The sequence below is a fragment of the Chiloscyllium plagiosum genome, unplaced genomic scaffold (assembly GCF_037043375.1).
Source record: "Chiloscyllium plagiosum isolate Xiang-an unplaced genomic scaffold, Cpla_swu_hap1 HiC_scaffold_11, whole genome shotgun sequence".
Taxonomy (NCBI): Eukaryota; Metazoa; Chordata; class Chondrichthyes; order Orectolobiformes; family Hemiscylliidae; genus Chiloscyllium; species Chiloscyllium plagiosum.
The window spans coordinates 30,399,868-30,408,253 of NW_028270149.1; positions in this window are offsets into that span (position 1 = coordinate 30,399,868).

The following is an 8,386-nucleotide window of genomic DNA, read 5'->3' on the forward strand; positions in this document are numbered from 1 at the left end:
AGAGACAGGCATAGCTGGTGCCCATAGGGGTGCCCATGGCTACCCCTTTGGTTTGGAGGAAGTGGGAGGATTCGAAGGAGAAATTGTTAAGGGTGAGGACCAGTTCAGCCAAACGAATGAGAGTGTCGGTGGAAGGGTACTGTTGGGGACGTCGGGAGCGGAAGAAACGGATGGCTTGGAGGCCCTGCTTATGGCGGATGGAGGTGTAGAGGGATTGGATATCCATGGTGAAGATGAGGCATTGGGGGCCAGGGAAACGGAAGTCTTGGAGGAGGTGGAGGGTGTGGGTGGTGTCTCGAATGTATGTGGGGAGTTCCTGGACTAGGGAGGATAGGACAGTGTCGAGGTAGGTAGAGATGAGTTCATGGGGCAGGAGCATGCTGAGACAATGGGTCGGCCAGGGTGTTCAGGCTTGTAGATCTTGGGAAGTAGGTAGAACTGGGCAGTGTGGGGTTCCTGGACTATGAGGTTGGAAGTGGTGGGTGGGAGATCTCCTGAAGTGATGAGATTCTGTATGGTCTGGGAGATGATGGTTTGGTGATGAGGGGGTGGGGTCATGGTCGAGGGGGCGGTAGGAGGAGGTGTCCTCGAGTTGGCGTCTGGCTTCAGCGGTGTAGAGGTCAGTGCGCCAAACTACCTCTGAACCCCCGTTATCTGCTGGTTTGATGGTGAGGTTGGGATTGGAGCAGTGGGACTGGAGGGCTGTTCGTTGTGAGAGGTTGGAGTGGGAGAGGGGGGTAGAGAGGTTGAGGTGGTTAATGTCCCTGCAGCAGTTGGAAATGAAGAGGTCGAGGGCAGATAATAGTTAGGATAATGGTTAGAGGTATGGGAGCTTTCTAGAAATTCTGCTCACCCATTAGTCAGAATCTAGGTGAAATCACTCCTTGGCTAAGCCCCTTTGAATTCTCACAATGAACCCCAATTTGGAATGGTTTGATACTCTGGAGCTTTATACTGTTTAAAACAATTAATCCCTTAAAGTCACATTCTGTTCCCACCACCCACCGCACCGCCCCCTCCACCCCCAGCTCAGGATATTTAACGAGCGATTTATAACTGTTGACGATAAATAGCATTTCCTTAAACATAGCACAGAGGAAGTTGTAGCCAGGCATTAATCTCATTAAGTGATACATGAACCAGCAAAGCTCAACTTGCAACATTTTAAAAAGGTGAAATGATCTGCAGTAGTTGCCATATGTTATTTTAATCGCCTACAGGCAGATCTGCAGAATCTGTCTTCAATCTCAGTTCAGGATGTTGTCAATAATGTAATGCAGGACATATAATATTGACATTCAGATGCCCATAGACAAGATTTATACCATTGAAGCAATTATTATTACTGCTGGAACAGCAACTCTGTAAGTGTCTGTTGTCGTGAAATCTCTTTAGTCTAAGCCAATTGGTTGTTGGTTCAAGGATCAGACCAAAGACACAAGCATATTATCAACTCAATGCAATGCTGGGCTACTACACAGTTGTCTTTCAGACGAGATGTTATACTGGTTTGTTTTTTGTCCCCTTGGCATATTAAGCAGTCCAACAACAATATTCAACAAAGAGCAGCAGAATTATCTCGAATACTTATTTCTTTTGTCCCTAAGCCAAAATCAATGTTTGTTTGAAAACATCCTGAAGAAACATTTTGGAATGTTCAACTATGTTAATGATGTTATATACATATGTGTTGTCAGAAGTGTGTGCAGTTATTATCTCTTGCTCTTGATGGATCAATGTGTTGTACAAATAGTTCTTCTGTGATCATAGTTACATCCAGTCAAACCTCACTTAAAAGAAAAATTGCTTAATAGAAATAATGGGGCCTATGGGAAAAGTGGGGTTAGGAGGGCAGACCAGCAAAAAAATCACTTGCGATCACTCAAAAATCACCCAAAAGCTGAACACAAAGTATAGTACAGCCTGAATAAAAGTTTAAATCATATTTATTAGCAAAAGTAAATTTAACACATTACATTGAAAAAAATATTGTTAATGCAAGGACAGAAGGTCATCATCATCACCATCATCATCAGGTGCACAAAGTTAAAAATCACACAACACCAGGTTAAAGTCCAACAGGTTTAATTGGAAGCACACTAGCTTTCAGAGCGATGCTCCTTCATCACCTGATGAAGGAGCGTCGCTCCGAAAGCTAGTTTGCTTCCAATTAAACCTGTTGGACTATAACCTGGGGTTGTGTGATTTTTAACTTTGTACACCCCAGTCCAACACCGACATCTCCAAATCATCATCAGGTGCAGTTGTGGTTGCAGAAGTAGATGGCTGTGGTTGATTGTCTTCTGACTGTTTCTTGTGGGGGTTGGTTGAGGTTTGTGTGGCACGCAAGTTCAAGAACAAATTAGAAAGGCAAATGATCTGTCTAAGAGTAATGCAGTCCTGCAGGAATTATGCAGGGCTTGTACAGGAATTATACAAGAAGATTCTTGTCTCAGAGGGAGAGCGATGAACATTCATGAGTTTAATTTTTGAGAGGAAGCTGCTCAATGTATAGTACTGTACCTGTCACATGCTCTGATGGCAGCTAATATCGGCGTATGCACAGAACGGTGTGGAGACTTCAGCGCTGACATTGGCGCATGTGTAGAATGAAGCATGAAAAACAATCACTGCTGGAATTGCGCTGTTGCAAACAGAGGAAAGCGTTCTCGAAAATACCATTCTCTCATTCTTCAGCAACACTATAGCCAAATCACGCTGCCGAAACACAATTTATATGAGAATCACCTGTACAAATTAGTTCTGCATTTCCTCTATTACAACAGTGACTACACTACTAAAATACTCTATAAATGTAAGGAAACCTTCCTGCCTTTACCCTAAATTGCACTAAGTTCTGTTCACTCACCACCCAGTGTTCACTGACTTATACTGTTCCTCAGTTAAGTAATCCTTTGGTTTTAAGATTATCATGCTGTTTTTTTTCACACTCTCACCCCTCCTTTCCCATATTATCTCCTCCAGCTCTGTATCCATCTTCCTCTGGCTTCTCAAGCATCATTAGTGGTGATGCCCTCATCTGTCCATGTCCACATCTCTGGAAAAGTTCTCCCTAAATCTCTCTGCATCTCTATCTTTCCTCCTTTGGCCTCTTTTTAAAACCTACCTCGTTTGATCAAGTTTTTGCTTATCTGCCTTTTTATGTGACTTGGTGTTAAAATTTGTTTGATTACACTGTTATAAAATGCTGTTACATTACAGCATGAAAGGCATTACATAAATATTGTTGTTATTGTAAAGTGTTTTGAACAGCCTGAGTTATGCAAATGTAATATATCTAAGTCTTTTCTTCTTTCTCTACAGAGATGAATTGCTTTCTGTGGCAGTTGTAATTCACTTTAGGCTCTTCTTTTGCCAGTATAGATGCCATAATAGGCATCAATTGTATGTATTGCCTATGACATCGATGTCTGATTAGATCAACAATTTGGATATGTCTATTGCAGATTCAGAGAATGATAATAAATTAGTGAAAATAATGTATTCAATATATACATTATAAATAATAGCCTGTATATCAATATAAGGAAAATATTTTGTCTGGGATCCCTCGATATTCTTCGATTGCAAAAATATGCTCAAACTTCATTTTGGTTGAAACAAGAAAAACATCAATATTTCTTTTATTATCTCTCAAAAATGTTCAAATAAATACAATGTTCATTTTTTTAAAAAGTATCCATTTTGGTTTCCAGTATGTCCACCAACTCTTGTCTGCATTCCTCTCAGAGCCTCAGATATACAATATATGTTTTATGCATTTGTAAACAATACAGTAGATGCATAAGGTAGCTACTTGTTATCTAAAATAAGAGAACTGCTGATGTTTTTGAAAAGAATTGACGAATAGCTCTCATTTAACTTGATTCCCAAGAGCAAGGTAATTAATCTTCCTCTATTTTTGATTGTCCTGGGCTATGCCACCACTTGTGACAGTGTGCTAGATATACAAGATTTAGGAACCATGGTATGCATGGAATTATTACAGTGATTATATTTTCTCTTTTTCTGGTGTGCAAATAATCAGCATCCACTGAGCATACTTCTTGGTGACACTGCAGTGACCAACTGACACCTGAGTGACTCAATGGATAGTGCTTTTACCATCAAGTCAGACAATTGTGGGTTGATATCCTCTCCATATCTTTCAGCTCTAAATTCCAGACTCATGTTCCAGAGTGGTACTGAGTGTGTGCTAGACTGTCAGTTGTACTGTCTTTCACACAAACTGTTCGACCAAGAGAATTCTGTCCTGTTAGGTGGAAGCAATTCTATTTCAACAAAGAAATGGGGATTTAACACTGATGGCCTGGGTGGATTGTTACCCTGTCAACAGCTCAAAAATGTTATCTGATCATTATGTCATTGTAATGTTTGGAGCTTGCCATGTGTGAATTAGTTGATGTATTTTCTACACTATGCTATTGATTACATTTAATTGGCTGGAATGCAATTTTGGATATTCTGAGGTTGTGAAAGGTGTTGTATAAGAGTAATGGAGGTGGAGATGGTTTAGTGGTAAGGTCATTGGACCAGCAGTTCAGGATAACGCTTTGGGAACATGGATCCAAATACAACCAAGGAAGTTAAAAATTCAACTAATAAAATTCAACCTGCACTAAAAGCTTGTATCAGCAGTGGTAACCATGAAACCATGATAAAACCCATTTGGTTCGCTAATGTCAATTAGGGAAGCTATGTGCCATCTTCATTTCAACTGGCCTCGCGGGAAAAAACCTGATCATCAGGTGTGAGGCACTGTCATTGCTGTTATATGTGGCACAGATCTGGCCTATTCCCAGAACCTGTGCCACTGCAGTCACCCGGGCCATCTTCCAATTTATATGGAGGTCAAAGATGGACCGGGTCCGAAAGGACTCGATGTATAAAGATCTGGGCAACGGGGGGAAAAATACATCCAATGCCACCATCGCCCTGATGGCCACCTTTGTGTGTGGCTGCATCAAGCTGTGCGTGGATCCCTGGTACGCAAACACCAAGTGTCACTACGTACCAAGGTTCTACCTGTCCCCGGTGTTGTGAAGGATGGGCCTGGCCTCGCTGCCGCGAAACGCTCCGAGTAGTTGGACCATTCCGGATCACCTGTCCTTCGTGGAGAAGTTTATGAAGAAAAACACCTTTGACCACAAGTCCATCAGGAAGTGGTCAGCACGTAGTGTCCTTGAGACCCTTTGGGAAAAGGAGAGGGCGGATCCTATCGAGCGGTTCCCTGAGCAGACTGTCAAAGTCATTTGGCAGAATGCCTCATCACCAGAACTTTCCAACAAGCACTAGGACATGACTTGGCTGGTGGTGAGAAGGGCCTGTGAGATCCTTTATGCACACCCGAACTCTCTCTCGCACTGCATGCTGCCCTCGAAGCGGCTGCGGGGGGGACGAGACTGTCACACATCTCCTTCTGGAATGTGCCTACGCAGAAGAAGTCTGGAGAGGAATGCAGTGGTGTTTGTCAAGGTTCATCCCGAGCAGCTCAGTGACGCCAGACTCCGTGCTCTACGGTCTGTTCCCCGGGACGCACACTGAGACGAACATCAACTGTGCCTGGAGGATCATCAACTCGGTGAAGGACGCTCTCTGGGCGGTCCGAAACCTGTTGATCTTCCAGCTGAAGGAGTTGACCCTGACGGAGTGTTGCAGACTGGCACATTCCAAGGTTCAGGATTACGTGTTGAGGGACACGCTGAAGCTTGGGGCAGCTGCCGCCAAGGCGCAGTGGGGAAAGACCACTGTGTAACATCTGCCTGCCTAAGAAGAACAGGGGGCCCACGCAGTCATTTGGGCTCTGCTGACACCTCAGCTCAATATATAATCGTACAAACCTGTATATATGAATGATTACTCTGTCTCTGTATACCAAGAAATGGAATGTTTACGGATGTATGACATGACCAATTGTACAGATCATCAAAATATTTTATGAATAAAGTATATTTTTGAAATAAAAATAATCTTCATTTCAACTGGCCTACATATGATTCCAGATCCACAACAAAGTGGTTGTATTTTAAATGCCCTTCTAAAATGATTTAACAAGTCTCTCAGTGGTATTCATGGGTTGTTAGGGATGGCCAATATATATTGTTCTTGTCAGTGATGCATCCTGTAAAAGAATAAAATTACTAAGTCTTATCTTTTTAATGGTATGCTTTCCTTTATTGGACAGAGCATTCAGTATGGGAGTTAGGAGGTCATGTTGCGGCTGTACAGGATATTGGTTAAGCCACTTTTGGAATATTGTGTGCAATTATGGTGTCCCTCCTATCGGAACAATGTCGTGAAACTTGAAAGGGTTCAGAAAAGATTTACAAGGATGTTGCCATGTTTGGAGGATTTGAGCTACAGGGAGAGGCTGAATAGGCTGGGACGGTTTTCCCTGGTGTGTCAGAGGCTAAGGGGTGATCTTATAGAGATTTATAAAATCATGAGGGGCATGGACAGGGTAAATAGTCAAAGACTTTTCCCTGGGGTGGGGGAGTCCAGAACTAGAGGGCATAGATTTAGGGTGAGAGATGAAAAATTTAAAAGAGAGCTAAGAGGCAACTTTTTCACGCAGAGGGTAATGCATGTATGGAATGAGCTGCCAGAGGAAGTGGTCGAGGCTGGTACAATTGCAACATTTAAAAGGCATCTGGATAGATATATGAATAGAAAGGGTTTAGAAGGATATGGACCAAGTGCTGGCAAATGGGACTAGATCAGGTCAGGATATCTGGTTGGCATGGATGAGTTGGACTAAAGGGTCTATTTCCATGTGGAATTGGGGCTATGTGAACATTATAATAGCCTTCATTGTACCTGAGTTCCATCCTGAACCCTTAAGTGAGACCTGAACTGGTTCAGAGGCTGGAGCTCCTATTCCATTGAGCTGCATGACCACCTGTCCCCAAGGTAAAAACAATGACTGCAGATGCTGGAAACCAGATTCTGGATCAGTGGTGCTGGAAGAGCACAGCAATTCAGGCAGCATCCGAGGACAGGCAAAATCGACGTTTCGGGCAAAAGCCCTTCATCAGGAATAAAGGCAGAGAGCCTGAAGCGTGGAGAGATAAGCTAGAGGAGGGTGGGGGTGGGGAGAGAGTGGCATAGAGTATAATAGGTCAGTGGGGAAGGAGATGAAGGTGATAGGTCAGGGAGGAGAGGGTGGAGTGGATAGGTGGAAAAGGAGCTGGGCAGGTCGGACAAGTCCGGACAGGTCAAGGGGACAGTGCGGAGCTGCAAGTTTGAAACTAGGATGAGGTGGGGGAAGGGGAAATGAGGAAACTGTTGAAGTCCACATTGATGCCCTGGGGTTGAAGTGTTCCGAGGCGGAAGATGAGGCGTTCTTCCTCCAGGCGTCTGGTGGTGAGGGAGCGGCGGTGGAGGAGGCCCAGCACCTCCATATCCTCGGCAGAGTGGGAGGGGGAGTTGAAATGTTGAGCCACTGGGCGATTTGGTTGATTGGTGCGGGTGTCTCGGAGATATTCTCTAAAGCGCTCTGCTAGGAGGCGCCCAGTCTCCCCAATGTAGAGGAGACCGCATCGGGAGCAACGGATACAATAGATGATATTAGTGGATGTGCAGGTAAAACTTTGATGGATGTGGAAAGCTCCTTTGGGGCCTTGGATAGAGGTGAGGGAGGAGGTGTGGGCGCAGGTTTTACAGTTCCTGCGGTGGCAGGGGAAAGTGCCAGGATGGGAGGGTGGGTCGTAGGGGGGGCGTGGACCTGACCAGGTAGTCACGGAGGGAACGGTCTTTGCGGAAGGCGGAGAGGGGTGGGGAGGGAAATATATCCCTGGTGGTGGGGTCTGTTTGGAGGTGGCGGAAATGTCGGCGGATGATTTGGTTTATGCGAAGGTTGGTAGGATGGAAGGTGAGCACCAGGGGCGTTCTGTCCTTGTTGCGGTTGGAGGGGTTGGGTCTGAGGGCGGAGGTGCGGGATGTGGATGAGATGCGTTGGAGGGCATCTTTCCCTTCCCACGTGGTTAAAGATGCCCTCCAACGCATCTCATCCACATCCCGCACCTCCGCCCTCAGACCCAACCCCTCCAACCGCAACAAGGACAGAACGCCCCTGGTGCTCACCTTCCATCCTACCAACCTTCGCATAAACCAAATCATCCGCCGACATTTCCGCCACCTCCAAGCAGACCCCACCACCAGGGATATATTTCTCTCCCCACCCCTCTCCGCCTTCCGCAAAGACCGTTCCCTCCGTGACTACCTGGTCAGGTCCACGCCCCCCTACGACCCACCCTCCCATCCTGGCACTTTCCCCTGCCACCGCAGGAACTGTAAAACCTGCGCCCACACCTCCTCCCTCACCTCTATCCAAGGCCCCAAAGGAGCTTTCCACATCCATCAAAGT